Source organism: Echinops telfairi, unplaced genomic scaffold (assembly GCF_000313985.2).
Source record: "Echinops telfairi isolate 266 unplaced genomic scaffold, ASM31398v2 ScPeMD7_7468;HRSCAF=8506_0, whole genome shotgun sequence".
In the NCBI taxonomy this organism is placed as follows: domain Eukaryota; kingdom Metazoa; phylum Chordata; class Mammalia; order Afrosoricida; family Tenrecidae; genus Echinops; species Echinops telfairi.
The window spans coordinates 75,194,703-75,211,418 of NW_022111369.1; the positions used below are offsets into that span (position 1 = coordinate 75,194,703).

Genomic DNA, 16,716 nt, shown 5'->3' on the forward strand with positions numbered 1-16,716 from the left:
AATATTGAGGGTCCCCTGAAATGCAAAGCACAGGGCGAAGGGCTACAATCTAATTGTACTGAAAATAACAACAACAACAAACAAACAAACTAGTCTCCAAAAATCTTACACTTCAACGTCATACAACAGGTGAATAACTTTCTGGTATTCTCCAGATATTTGTCTGATGATAACAGTAGTGGTACCCCTTGTTTCATGTCTAGCCTGTATTTCTGACTGTTCCTGGTCAATCTACTGTTCTGACCATTTTTTCATGATCTCCAATAACATTATATTTGTGTGTTATCTTAATAATAATGCTTGATAATTTTCATATTGTGCTCGATTATCTTTGTGGAATGCGTATTTAAGATTGATTCCAGATAGTTGATCAAGCTGTTATCTTTGAAACTGGTTGGCATTGACATGGGAGCTTTTTAATGTTTCATACAATTTTTGAAAAACTTGTATTAGTATTGTGTCAATTCCTGGAACCTTGGTTTTGGCTGTTGCCATAAGTGCAGCTTGAGCATCTTTCTTCAATGCCATTAGTTCTTGATTTTTTTTTTCCCTCCTCAAATGACTGAATGTCAACCAATGTTTTTAGAAGAGTGATTGTGTATTCTTTTGAAGTTTCCTACTTCACTCCATAAATTGCCCATAGAAACCTTTAACATTGCAACATGAGGCTTGAATTTCTCTTTAGTTCTATGAGTTTATGAAATCCTGAACATCCTTTCCTTTTGGTTTGCTACAGTTCACTATTTACTTTACCTATTTGTTTATAACCACCTTAGAATTTTTGTTTGTTCTTTACCTAATCATTTATTCTATTCATGTTAGGTAACCTACACTCAATAGCAAGTTTCCGAGGCTATTCTGACATCCATGTTATGTTCTCTTGTTCTTGTCTTTTTAATGTTGCTTTCTTCCTGTTGACTGTTCTTCATGTCACTGTCCCACTCGCCTGACCTTCAAATAGTAATGTGCACTGCACCAGATCGATTGAGAAGAAAGTGCCCAACTTAAAGTCAACTCCATTCAATGGAGGGTCAGCAGAGAGAGGAAGCCCTCAAAGAGGAAGAATGACAAAGGGGCTGCAACAATGGCCTCAACGAGAACAACAATGACATGGATGGCGCCTTTCTTTCTGTTGTTAGAGGGTCACTGTGAGCCACAGCGGTCTGGACCACATCTAAAACCAACAACTTGCTCCAGATAGTCAATTGGCCTCGTGGACTTGTTTTAATTTTCTTCAATTTCAACTTGAATTTGCAATTGGACAATTGATGGTCTTTTTTGTACCAGGCTCTTAACATTGTTCTGACTAAGGATACTGTTTATCCATTATCCACAGATACAGTTGATTTGCGTCCTTTCTGTTTAATATGGCAAGGTTTACCCTTATGTTGCTGAAAAAAGGTATTTCCAACAAATAAGTTATTAGTCTTTCACAATTCTACCTTATTATTTCATGTGTCATTTTTATCACTAAAGCCATATTTCCAACTATAGATCCTTCTTTTTGGCATTCCAATCACCAATAATCACCAATGAATCCTGACTGAATAGCTGATCAATTTCAGCATATATTTGAATAATAGTCATAGAAATTGGTCTTCCTTATAAACATATGGTCACTATCTTAGCGCTCCCAATATTCTTTTAGATGTTTTAGATCAGTGGTTCTCAACCATCCTACAGCCGCGACCCTGTAATACAGTTCTTCACACTGTGGAGACACCCAACCATAAAATTATTTTCATTGCTACTTCATAACTATAATTTTGCTACTGTTATGAATGGGGCAACCCCTGTGAAAGACTCATTCGACCTCCAAAGGGGTCATGACCCTCAAGTTGAGAACCACTGTTTTAGATGATGAAGCCTGCCATAATGCTTTAACGTGTCATTCTGGCTTAGCAGTCCCTATGACTGTCCAATTCAGACTAGCCAATCTCAGTCTATTTAAGCTCATTAAAACTTAGAATATCAAACTTTATCCATTACATTTAATATTTGACATCTCCCATTTTTTCTAAACTCGTACTTTACACATTCCACATTCTAATTAATTACTAATGGGTATTTGAATCTCTTTCTTCTCAGGTTGAGTTTTGTCATTCATTGAATAAAAGTACTGAAAGTTTTGCTATAGGTAAGTCATTAAAGTAAACACTAATTCCCCAACCATGTTTGAGTGACTTTTAACGTGAGGTGCTCATTTTCCAGCACGATACCAAAAAATGCTCCATTACTATTCATTAAATTCTCCTTTGACAATTTGTTTGTAGAGTAGTTGAATTTTTCTTAGCCTTACTTAGACTGAGAGTTCACTGGACCCCGTAGACGACCCTGCTGGCATTTGGAATCCCAGTAGCACCACTTCCAGCATTACAACCACCAGATTCAGAAAAACTGACATGTGAGTGGTAGGTTCCCTGTTAAGTCATAATTAATAATTCATTAGTCCAACTATATTCCTATTCTTATCATGAGAATTCTTAAGATACAAGAATAAGTTAACACAAAGATATTTTTAGTTCTATTTATGGGATCCCTGTTTGACATTAGTAATTAAGATTTTGACTAGGAACCCAGTGAGGTTAAGAAGCAAGACCTGATGGACCATCCATGAAAAGAAACAAGTGAGAAGTCTATGGAGCAGAGTTCTACCCTACCCACATTGGTATGTCTTAAATTGGGATCAACTCCAAGGAAACTTTTTTCTTTGTTTTTAATTGTATTGATACATTCCTACAAAATTAACTCTAAACACCTATATACAATATATATACATGAAGATTTTCTTTTTAGTCACACAGACATTAGAGAAAATAAAGCTAATACTGGATCATTTGTTATACTCTTTTGACAGATCGAAATATGGACAGGAAACAAAATAAACAGTTGAAATAAAACAACAACTACCATGAAATAAATCATGTCCGATATTTTCATTTGTATACTCTCCTACATTCACAAAAATCTGGTAAACTTATTCTCAACTGTAAAAATTTTTAGAAAATAGGATTTCAATGTAACTGCTAATTTAAAATCATACTATTATCAACTACATAATTACTGACATGTATTTAAACAATGGACCAGCATCAGCAGAAAATAACCATCCCATATATCAGCATCCAGGTTTAGCATCTACTCCTCCAACCCCCAGACCCCCTATGAGTACTAAGACTATGGAATTGAAAACCTTAAGTCGGGGGGTGGGTGGGGGGTGGGGTGTAAAATAATTTTTCATGGTGCATTTTCCTCAAGGAAAAAATTGTGGACTGCCATATTTATGAATTATTTATTCCATTTTGAAAATTTACTAAACATACATTAAATTATGTTATAGTAAATGCAAATGCAATGAAATCATTTTTTACACCTTTAGCTCATATTGTAATGAAATAGAAAATTATACGGGAAGCCATAAGATATAAAGAATAACATATTTTACAGTGTAACATATGCTAAGTTCTGGGCTAAATTCTAAAGAAATTTTCTAATTTAATTCAAGCACAAAAATATCTATAGAGCAGATAATACTACAAACACATGTTCTGCACCTAGATGTTCAATCCAATTCTGTGCAGCATCAGCACTGTTTATCCAGAGTGCAAATCCACCATTCGCCTGCCAGTTTGTGATTCTGGAACGTCACCAGGTTCCAAATATGAGTCAGGGCAGCCATAATGGGCAGATTTCCGTGGAATTTCCTGAAGGAGCCAGACTCGGAAGCAATGCCTCACAATTAACTTTCAAAAAGCAGCCAGTGAAAACCCTAGGAATCAGAAGATACTGTTGGCTATTCCATCCTCAAATGTGAGGCCATGGGTTGGAAGTCACTCAGAATACACACTGGCGACAGCAGTGGACTGGAGCACACCAAGGATCGTGAAGATGGCCTAGGGACCTTCCACACTTCGTTCTGATGTGCACTGGCTTTCTTTGAGCGGAATTCATCCAACAAGCAACAAATAGCAATTCCAATGTCAATCACGTTTGGAAGAGCTCGGAGAATGAGCTCCACCACGAAAGGTGATTTCCATTGTTAATTAAGTTTGCATTGTTAATTAAGTTTGCATTGTTAATTGAGTTTGACTACATTTAGTTAAAACTAGAAGAGCATTTTCATATGACATATTTTCTATTTACAACGCAATTGGGGAAAAGTTATTTTATACAAAGCATGAGAATATGCATTGTATCCTCTATTAATAATGGTTCATTTTGAGCCATTTCAACAGAGCCTAGAGCCATGACTACCTAAATATACTTGATTTGACACATACAATTATTTTCTTAATTACATTATAAATAGAAGTGCAGAAAATAATTTAGATGAACCGAACCAAAATAACCTGACTTCTAGTTGATTCCAACTCATAGCAGCCCTACCGGACAACGTAAACTTCCTTATAAGGTTTCCAGGTCTGCCAATCTTCACAGAAGCAGACCGCCACATCATTGCCCCCTAGAGGCAATGGGGGTCTGAAGAGCAGATCTTCAGGTTTGCAGCCAGGAGCTTAATCCACCGTGTAGCCACACAGGAGGAAAATACTCTTAGGGAGACAGGTAACATGCTTTTCAAATTCTTGGTTTGCCAACCTTCTCCCATTGATTCCCCTGCAGGCCCCAATCCCAAAATAATATACTCCTCTGAAGGCAAGTGTGTTGCCACTGTAAAGAAAACACCATATAAATTTTAATATGTAGTTTGTGTGTTATAAAAAGATATATAACACTATTTGAATACTAAGATTAAAAAGAAAAAATTTTCCTGATGATATTTTACAATTTATGTATTGTCATTAACCGGGTTATTTTCAGAAGATAGATGTCTTTGTTTTTGTTTTTCATTCAAGTCATTTTTGAAGCACAATTTTCCCAAAACACACAGAGAAGAAAAAGCGAGAAAGACATTAGGAATGCATTAAGTCACAAAAGGCAAGATAATTGCTTATATAAGAGAAGATACCCTAATGATAGAAAGCATTTAACAAGTCAATTTGAAATGTATTTTCCATCTCAAATAAAATTTCCAGCCTTCTCTATGTACAAAGCTCTTTGCTGGCAAGAGGGAAGACAGGGTGGCTACAACTCTAAGAGACAAGTTTTTAAAGAAATTGAAGTCAAATGGGGACATGCTACTCAAACATAAGTGTAGAGTCATACAAAATGTGATGTACAAAGTAAGAGACTGATGATTCCAGTTGGGGTGCACTGTGAGAGAAACAGCAAAGATGTAAAATTCTGCTGTCCTACTATTCTGAGAAGCTTCATAATTCTCTTTCAATCAGAGTCCACTCATTTATGAAAGGGATATGACAACATCCACCTTATAAAATGGTTGTGAGAATTTGAGACACGTTAAATACTCCCTGCAGAGATTGTCACACCTAGCCATGCACCAGATGAAGTTCATTCTCTACCTTCCTTTGAAACTACCATCTACCTTCAGAACTGAGGGAGAGATCATATTGCCCACCCACCCACGTACACTTGCACAGCTTGCTTAAATGTTAGGAAATTGGTAACACAGGTGTCTGCACAATTTTTTAAAAACATCACATGATTAAACAATGTGAACTTAAACAATGTGAGATTTTTATACAGGAGAGTTTTCAATACATTTTGGCATAACATATACTTAATTTCTTATGTTCCTAATTTTCATTAACACTAAATATGTTAAAGAAATGATAGTAAAGTAAATAAATAGTAGTATTTGTGAATTTTCTCCAAGACTGTCACAATATAGCAACTATGTTTGTTTGTTACCATATCCACAGATTAAAATGAATCTATTTAAGTGTTGTCTCTGATCAAAATGGTCCTTAAATATACTTGAGTTAGTTAATTGTGCCAATCTGGCCGATAATCACATGTGTGGCTAATTGAAAGGCAGAGGGATAAATGGGTGGTGAGCCTCGCCTTTCTAGTTCTCCAGTCTCTTGCTTTGTGATGGTCGCACCAGTGTGCAGCTGCCTTAGCAGTTCCCTGCTTCAGCTTGCAAGATTGACTTCCTAAAAGACATCCCCAAGGAGAAGCCACATGGACCTAACCTGATGCAGCCCTGGGTGCTGGAGCAGCCGTGTGGAGACCCCTGCTAGTGCTGAGATGCTTATTCATTCAGTGACTCAGCTTTCCTCCTGCAGTGGGCATAATTGCCTCTGTTTTGTGAAGTGGAGGAATTTGTGGACTGGTGTTGGGTTAATGGGTTAATGGGTTAATGTTGTACTTGTGGGCTTGGGCAGCATTGGGTTGGGATGTTTTCGTGATGCACACTTTCTTTACATAAAACTGTCTTATCCATGAGTTGCTGTGGATTTGTTTCTCTAAAGCACCTAGACTAATACGTTACTCGAATGAAACAAACTAACTTGATTATTCTTCATAGTATTCAAAATTAAAAGGCAAAATGTAATCACATCATCCTGATTTACACTATTAGTATTTAAAATTACAATTATAAGGTTGTGCAAGTAACTTGGGTTCCAACAAGTGTTTTAAAATTCACAAAACTGAAATATACAAATATTTTCATGGAGCTAAAGTCTCGACTTGTAAATTACAGAAAGATTTCCTATCTGTAAAATTGATAATATACATATCTCATATCTGTGGAGAAGTGAAACTGCATAAGAATGACTTCAATTAATGTTTCTGTACTTCCCACCAAATGATTGGATGGGGCCATGCAAATGGAGATTGTGAACAACTAGCAGAAAGAATTGGTCTTTTCTGAAATTCTTCTGGGTGTAAGAGAGCCATCATAGAAGCAGGAAGAGGGAATGCAAGAAAGAAGTCACCACTGGAGTGCATGCCCGATCCCTGGTATAAGTGGCAAAGGCGGCAGACTCCAGAGGCCTCAGCAACCAAGGTCTTGAGAGGAAGGAACAGAGCATCAGCAGATCCACAGAACAAGGCAGAGGCCGAAGGAGGATATGGCTGAGAGGAGGTTCTGCAGACTAAAGGGCTGCATCCTTACTCTTTTCTAACTGGCTAGCTTACCTGATAAATCCCATAATCTGAACGCTGTCTTTGACTTCTGTGTGGCTATTACAGTAGATAATCGAAACCAACACAGAAGAGAGTGTTTTGGGAGGGACTGCTGATGTGACAGGCTTAGGAATGGAAGGTAGGGGCATGTCGCCCTTAGACTGACGTGGAGTTGGTTTCTCCTCCCTCTTGAACTGAGGAGGTGAGACATGGGCTGTAAGATATTTCCTCAAAATCCACAGCAGTTATCCTCTGAAATAATGTGAATTATTTTATTATTTCTCTGAAGAAATATTCTCTTGAGCATGAATTTTTACCATGGATAAAGTCTTACGTTAAATTATGTTGTATTGAGTTTCTCCTGTTTACATTTGTTATATTGTGTACATTTTATATTTCTTCCTAATCATGTTTAAGCATTCTATTTTGTATTTGCTATTTTTCAATACTCTAAGAAAAGGTTTCCATTAGAGTTGGGATGCCAATCATTTTGGAAATATCTTCATTTTAATTTATTGCTCTGAGTCGCATTCCTATAAAATAACCTCCTCTCAAATATCCCCTAAAGAAATGGCCATGTCATGATTGTATTTTTCCCCTAATAAGTTTACAAGCAAGTATGTTTGCTGTAGTAACCCCAGTGGTGCAGAGGGCTAAGCATTGGGTTAGAAATTGGAAAGTTTGCAGTTGGACTCCACTGCTGCTCAGGATAAACAGGAGGTTGGAGGTTCCTGTAAATATTTACAACCTCAGAAACTCCTGCGGGCAGTTCTAATATATAAGACTGCTATGAATCAGAAGTAACTCAGTGGCAGTGAACTGGAGTGGGTTTGAGTTATGCAGTGATGCTGTAACAGAAGTAGTCCATGCAGATTGCTTTAACCAAGAGAACTGTTATTTTCCCAGAGTTTCCGAAGGTTGAGGTTAGAATGCTGGGCTCTGACTGTAAGAGAAATCTTTCTGTTAGCTCTGGAGGAAAATCCTTGTCTCTCCTGAAGTTCTGCTCCAGGGTGATCCTCCTGTGCATTGGCATCCCACTGCCTGCACTTCTCTTAGCCTGTTTAATCTCTTTTATCTCAAAGGGATTGACTCAATATATGCACTACACCAAGCCTACTCATTAACAAAACAAAGACAATGCTTTCCCAAATGGGATTATAACCCCAGTCACAGAGATTAGGAGTTAAACCACAAATTTTGGAGGAACATAATTCAATCTATAAGACTCCACTTTTTGGCCCCTTAATTCAAGTCCTTGTCTCAAAATAGGTTTCACTCCATTATATCACCCCCAAACTCTTAAATCAACTACAAGTACAAAATCTCATTTTACACCCCCAGACTTCTTTGTATTCCAAAAAATAATATGCCACACATAATAAATAATTTTATAATACAAAATGTTTTTACTGTAACTTCTGAAAAGATATCATAAACTACAACTATTATTAAAAGTTGCTTTATTTAATCATGTCACTTCCTTAACAAGTAACTAGCGAATCTGGCTAAGTGTGATTTGTGTGATACAGCTCATTACATTTATAAATAAAATCAATCAGTAGTAACCAAGGATGTCAAGCTTTTCTGAAAAATTATTTTAATATGCTAGAAAATATATTTAAATTAGAGTATTTAATTATGCATAGATGCTTAGGTGAAAACGCTAATGTTCATTATTCAAATCAAAATATTTCCATGACTTAATAGTATCATACAATCATAAGCACATATATAGCTATAGTTCATAACCGGAGCCCAGTGTACAGACTGGTGACATATTCTCTACCAAACATATCTTTCCAAAAGTCTGGCCAAATGCAGAGAAGATACTTTTGGTGTAGGCAGCAACTCTATGATAAATTTAAGTTGTAGAAAATATGAATAGAAAGCAAAATTTTAACATATTACATGACTAAAACACAACTTCTATCACCATTTATAAAACTTTATTACATTTGTCGCTCTTGTCAATGAGTAAAAGCAACAGGATTTTAAAAGAGAATTAGACTGACTTGATTGTATACTATTTTAAAATGTCAGCTATCATTTAGAGTTTCAATAACCTCAAAAACGTTTGGAAAATTTTCCAGTTAAGATTATTAAATGTACTATTTCTCAAATGACAATGCATGTGAAGAAAGTATGAAATGACTAAGGACTATTAATTTTATCTTACTGTTATACAAACTATTTTTTATTTGTTATTAATAACTCTTTTTAAAAAAATTTTTATTGGATATTAGGTGAAGATTTACAGAGCACATCATCATTTTATATTCAATAATGTATACCTATTTTGTTTTACCTAACTGATGGGCTCAAACATAAGAACAATTGTGAGGTTGACCTCGAACCAGAAGGTTCTTCCTCCTGTTGTACAAAGTGTCACTCTGAGTTGGAACAGATTTAAGGGCAACTACTACGCACATCAACATTCCATTGCAACCTATGCCTCCCCTTTGCTTCCAGTGTTTCTATTTCTCCTTTCCGACCCCTCTCCGAGTGTTGTCTTTCTGTAAATTCATCCCTCTCATCATAAATGGTTCATCATTAACGGGTTGCCCCACATTACGGTTCACCTTATAGGCCTATCTATTGTTTTCCTGAAAAGAGAGCCACAGAGTGAGTTCAGTGCCAGATCTGGAAAGGATTCATCCATCGCTACTCAATGAGTAAGCCAGGTAGGTCACTTCCTTCTGAATTTTGTTCCACCTTGTAGAGCAATAAAGTCTTTAATGTGGTTCTTCCAAGCCATCGTTTCTGTAACTCCCACCTTTTTTCTGATGGGTCTGGATAAGAAGATGGGGGGATATGTTGATAGGATTATGTGGTACCATTGTGAGGGATTCTTAACAGGTGATTATGATTGCTGTTCTATAGGGTATTAAATATGCCATCTCAGAAGCAGGAAGTGGGGAAACCACTCCCTGCAAGAGAAGAGAGTCAGGAGTGGAACATGTCTTTGGGGCCCTGCGATTAAACATTTCTCTCTCTTTTTATTATGATTAAACAGTTCTTGATCCAGGAGACAGCACTGACACCTAAGGAGTGACAGAGGTGCAGTAGCAAAACCACGAGCCAGAACTCGAGGAAGAGCCATGGACCTGCCAGGCCATGGATCAGTACAGCTGAGTGCGTTGGGGAAAGAGGTCGACTGGTGGAATTGGTGCCTCTAGGAAAGTGATTATGTGGTGGGATGCTTGACCACACAGTCAGTAATTCAAAACCACCATCCACTTCATTGGAGGAAGAGGGGACTTTTCCAACCTTAAAGAGTTACAATCTGAAACTCACATGGGCATTTGTTACCTATCCTGCAGGGTAACTATGACCCAGCAGCAACACATGGCTGTGAATTTGTCTGGTTTGTTTGTGTGTTTCTTTATTTGGCAAAATTGTCTGGGGGTGGGGCAGGGCGGGAGGAGGGAGTGACTTAGCCGATCCATATAATATAGCGGAATGCCTTCAGGTAAAGCGTACCTGCTTCGGGTATTTCATAGCAGTCCTAAAAGAGTTTGTAATCTTGTCTGAGGGTGCAGAGACCACGCTAAGAAACGCCAAGCTAGAGAGGACTGTCCTCGTACTTGGCTAAAAAGAAACTATTTACTGCACAACTGTACCTTGAGTGTTTCTCAGCTTTCATTTTAATTTTTCAATTAATCCCATCATGTGAAGATCGCCTGTGAATTCTATACTGTCATTGCAGTGAATTACTGAAGCCAGTCACAGAGTATCCTTCTAAGACAACCTGTCTCAATAGAGTTAAAAGAGATGGCAGGTGGAGAAAAGCCTGGGCTCTCTTTCTTAGCAATCAGCCGCAGGTGTCAGGAGAGGTCAGATGTGGCCTCCGTGTTATTTCCACACATGTTCCTCCAATTCTAAACGGGATCTTATAACGGGATCCCTTTCCAAGTTCTTCTGATGTTACAGGAATTGATGTTCGTAAGATTCAATAATATACTGGTCTAACTGTTTCCATGAGCCTTACTACTTTCATTACTCATCTATCTTCCAGGCATGGAGAGGCCAGTACTTGGACATTATATAGTCAGTCAAGCTTTTAAGAACCCAGTCACTGCTAATCAAGTACAATATAAAATATTGCCACTGTGGACTATGTTAAGTCAATTGATCTTGCCGTTCCCCCAAGATTACGGTTCTGAGCCCCACACCCAGTGGCTCAGTCCCATAAGATGTAAAACATTTCATTTTAATGTGTCTGTTAGCAATACAGAATCATAATAAAATTTAAGAATATTTTATTTCAATATTTTGGGGGTCAAAGAACATTTTATAAAATAAATATTAATGAACTATTTAATCACGGTACATAGTATCAGTAGGGACTTCAAAATAAAAATTGTTAAACACTGAACATTCTGATATATATCATAAATAGTGTTAGCTTTCTTTGGGATTAATAGAGACAAATTCTGTAACAACATTTTTAATATTTTTTGAAAATACTGAATTCAACAAACCCAGTGATTATTACTTTAAAAGTTTGTTACAAATGAACACTAGTAAAAAAATGAACACTTGATAGCAAACTATGAAAATGCATTGTGTGTGATCACATGGGATCATCAAGAAGCGCAAGAAATGTTTTGCTTCCTTGAACTTCATTGTGGTAAAATACATGCCATACAATTTACTATCAATTAATTTTAAGTGTATGATTCAGTGACAAATTTTGTTTATCATGTTGTACATCTGTCGCCACTAGCCATCTTCAAAAGTGTCTCATAAATCCAAACAGAAGAACCTTTTAAAAAATAACTCCCATCTTTTGGAAGTTCCGATGAAGACACTTGGTGTCTGCAGTCAGAAAACTCGGTAGAAGGAAAGTGATGAGACTTCAGCTCCTGATTTGGACATATTATCAGGAGAGACCAGTCGCTGAACAGAAGGTCAGCACAAAAGAGAGATGGGTTGACACAGTGGCTTCCAGAATCGGCTGAAACATAACAGCTACTGTAAGAATGACAAAGGTCTGAGCAATCTTTCCTTCTGTGGAATGTAAGGTCACTATGAACCAGGATAGACTTCAGGGTGAATAAAAGCAACAACCATTGTATAGTTCTCTATTCTAGATATTGATATACGAGATATCCATCCTTTTGTGTCCAACGTATTTCACTCAACATGCTATCAGGGTTCACACACCATGTATATCTGTATCTATTTATGGATGAATATTCCAATGTATGTGCATACAACATTTTGTATATCTAATTACCTATTGAGTGACACATGAGTTTCCGACCATGTGGCTATTGTGAATGGTGTTTGCAATGGACATCGGTGCACACATTTCTATTTGAGTCCCTCCTCTTAAGAGTAATGGGCTCATAAATGTTTACACATAACTTAAATGTACATTTCTTGTATAATATGATAATTCTAGCTCAATATTTTTTGAGGCTCTTCTAAAGTGTTTTTTTTATTCCTTGCCCCCCATAATTATGGCAGTTTATTAGGAAAATTATTAGGTTATCATAAGTCAGGATTAGTAAACAGGAGGGACACATCCATTGATCCACAGTAGCACCGCCTCTTAGTCAACAACCAAATAGTTCTCTGGCTCCCAAGCGAACTGCTTTACCGAGCAGCTGCACAATTGTACATTCCCATGCGCAATTGAAGAGGGTCCCAGTTTCACTATATCTTGGACTACTCATGCTTATTTCCCATTTTCTGATAGTAGTGACCAATGTGGATGTGAGGAGTGTGCAAGCCTCTGCATTAAAGGGAAGAGAGGGCTACAGGAATAAGAGAAGAGAAATGGAGCACATGGAGGGAGCAAGGAGACTCAGAGGGGGATAGATCATAATGACCGCAAATGGTAAAAAAAACCATTCAAGTGTCAAGAATACTGAGGATATAAAAATGTTTTTAAAAGACAGTAGAGGTGTTTAGATCTGTGCGACCTGCAAGAAGGAAGCGATACCTGTGCTAGAATTTGAGGAATGACTAGGATTTCTCTAAAGCATTTTGAAGAAACTATGTCCTATTTAAGAGTTCTATGGAAAAGGGCAATGAAAAAAAAGAAAGTTGATTTTTGGGGGACATACTGAGTGAGCAAGAGAAGCAGGAAAAATGAGAGGGTCCTTTGGAGCACAATACAAATTGTTTTCAAGGCTTTACAAAGGAATTTTAATTTAATTTGGTTGATTTTGAACCATATATTTTGTAATATTTAAAGACACAGTAAAATGTAAATCATTGTAAGTACTATATTTTAAGAATACAGGCAAATGCTTGTGGTGGGCATACATATACATATATAGTTGCTATATATGCAAACATTTCCATTTGTATTTTATTTTTGAAATGATCTGAAGTTTGACATAAAGAACATGATTTAATAGTGATAATAAATGCAAAGTAAATCATTAAATTAAAAAACAAAGGCAAATAATAAGCAGCATCTGGTGCATCCACTGTACCTAACATTAAACCATGCAAAAATAATGTGTCCTTGCATTTTTATATTATGTACTTTTGTCAGAATTCCAATAACACTCTTCAACAGCTATTATGATATTGGATCAAATATTGATTCTAGAAAATCACAACACTGTAGATACAATGAAATTGCTCATGTATATAGACTTGTATCACTAGGAAATGTCAGAGTCTAGCTAAGCTTTCTACTTATAAATGTATATTTTTGTAACAAAATTGAGTTAAATATAATTCAGGAAGAATCTTCATGAACACTAAGTATTTCTGTGCCTAGACCTAGAACTGGGTTTGGTCATATTTTTCCTAGTTCTTTCAATCAAAACAGACTTACTTATTCTAATTAAAGTGACTATAATGAAATATTAAACATATATTAGATATGGGCTCTAAGAAGCACAATGAATAGAAGAAATAACACGAATTTGAAGTTAGAATAAGTTGATTTTAATTCCTTTCTCTCTTAGGAGATATATGGTCATAGGTAGATTGTTTTAATTTCATATCTGAAAGTAATGCTTATCTCATCATGTGGTTATAAAGTATAAGCAAAGATTTCACTTATCTATGTGTACATATGTGTGTAATGTGTGTGTATATGTATATGGGTATATATATTTAAAGTAACTTGTTAGATTCAAGATAATGGTAAGCAATAAATAAATAGGAAATGCCATTGTTCTCACTTAATAATGAGTTTATTTACAGAAATTGGACCCTATATTGAACATGAGACTGGAGTTGCTGGTGTGACAGGAATATATAGGATTAGTGTTTGTAAGTGGAAAGGTGGAAACATCAGAAGGTATATTTTACACCTCATGCTTTTAGAGGGTAAATTGGTCATGGTGTATAAGACAAAACTGAGAGAAAAGAAACCACCTTAGGTCCAAGGTATCAATATAAGTATTTGTCAGAATCGCCTTGGTGGAAGGCTATTGTGATTTCAAGTGTCAACTGTTTGAAGAAAGTCAATCCAACAAGAAGTCCATTTCTTTCATTCCTTGCAATTTACTCTTTCCCTCTTGATATTAAGAAAAATCTGAACAAAAATTAGTTTTTATTCAGTTAATTTTAAGAGGTGATTTAAACATATTTCGAGTAATGAAAGATGAAATTTCTACATGAAATTTCTTAAAAACCTAACATTGTACTTTTCTATTTTCTAAGTAAAACAAACATATCTCTAGTGTTTACATATAGTTAATTATTAGAAAACTAGTAAATCTAGGAAGTAAATTTTAATAAGAAAGTTTTCTGGAATAAAAGTTCCATCTGATTTCTCTCAATGTTATGATCTAAAAAATGCCTATTAATGTCTAGGAAGGAAACAATTGTTCTTCAATGAGCATTGCTCTTTCTGGCTGTAGGACAACAGCTGTTGTAAGCATGGACTAGATTGCTGTTTTACAGGATATCTTTGCTTACGAAGTGTCCCTGAGTTAATCTCTTCCTTGGGACATCTAGAGCACATTTTCAGTAGGCTTGGAGTAAAGCATTTGTAACCATTGAGAGATTCAACAGGAAATAATATCAGTAAGTTAAAAAACTGATTACAATTTTATTAATACAACTAGTGTGAGATATAATTCAATTGTTTGACAAAACTGAAAGTGAGCGCTCAAGTACATCTACGTATATAAAAATTCTTAAATAAAATAGTTCCTTTATGTTGCTCCATAATAATAAACTTACTTATAAATTGTCCTCATAAAAATTTGCTCTTAAAAATGTCTAAATTAACAATTATTATTTAACAATATTTTACACATATCACTGGTTTCATTAATATACGCTACTTATGATCACAAAGAAAGACACTTATATTTCCAAGAGAAGCAGGAACCAGAAAGGACAAAACGTTATTAGGAGGGAATTAGAAAGGAAAACATCCGGACGTGACCGGTATCAACTTCCAAGTCAATAACTCACTTACAAGTTAAAGGTGACTCTATTCCAAAGTCAGTTAGGCACCTGTGAAGTAATAGTCCTCCTTATGATAACAGCTAACAGCTATTGAGTATGAATCATATCAGGCACTTTTTTAAAAGGTTTCAGATTTTAACCCTTTTAATTTATTGAGACTGTACATTTTATTATTAATCCTGTAGTAGCCTCATAAACAAAAGTGTGTTATGTTCATATTCGGATAAAGAGAAAATTGAGGGCCTCAGAGATGAAAGAATGTGCTATAATCTCATTGTTAAAAATGAATTTAACCTAAAAAATTCAGAAGCACAGTTTATACTCTCAATCTGTGGCGCCTACTATCTCTCACAATTTTTCTCAACAGTTTTATTGGAACATAATTCACATATCCTACAATTCAATAGCTCAATTATATTAAAAAGAATTGTACAATCACCATCACAGCAATCTTAGAGCATCCCCAGACCTAGTGCTCAATCACCTCTAAAATGAGTTGTGCAATCACAATCAGTTCTAGGGCTCCCTTCCCTTACTGCCTTCATTAGGTACTCATGATATCCCCCTTCCCTCCCAGTGGCCAACATTCCTGCATTCCCTGTTGCATCTTTTATCAGTTATTCTAATTATGTATCCACTCCTCCTGTGCTTCACAGCTGGGAAACCCAACAGAAAAAAATAAATCAAGAGTCTAAAGAGAAAAATACAAGTAATGCAAAAGAAGGAAAAGACCCCATCCACATTTACAATTTGTATTGAGAATTGATTCTTAACTTATTTTTACCCCTGTGGAACATGTATAGAGACAAAGAAGTAGTTCAAACTAAGCAAGCGGATACAACGTGGTTTAAAATCAAGAATGGTGTGCATCGAGTTTGTATCCTTTCAACATCTTCATTTAATTGGTACACCAAGAAAATAATCCGAATTCGGGACAATATGAAAATGACCGCATCATCAGGTTTGGAGAAAGGCTTGTTCCCGATCTGCAAAGGGCAGGTGGCATTCTGCTCCTTTAAAGCTAAGAAGACTTAAGGTCTTTACTGATGGTCATCAGTGATGCAGCCAGTCAACACAGATTGTACCTCCTTGAAAAGAAAACAAAACTCCGTGATTCTTGAAGAATAAGCAACATCACAAAGAAAAGATGAAGTTGCCAAGTTGTATTTTACTTGGATCTACAAGTAATGCCCAAGGAAACAGCAGTCAGGAAGTAAAGTGACATATAGAATTGAGCAATCTCCCACCAAAGGTCTCTTTAAAGTGTTGCATCTATACTGTGGCCTGATCACCAGGAAATGAAAAAATCTCTTTAGGGAGAAGTACAGGCAGAAC

The 16,716-nt window shown here is 36.2% G+C and overlaps 1 protein-coding gene across 1 annotated transcript in view; it reads right to left on the reverse strand.

Moving 5' to 3' along the window:
• Positions 1-16,716, reverse strand: part of LOC123520981 (adhesion G protein-coupled receptor L3-like) — a 612,162-nt gene that overhangs the window by 254,375 nt on the left and 341,071 nt on the right. The window lies entirely within an intron of this gene.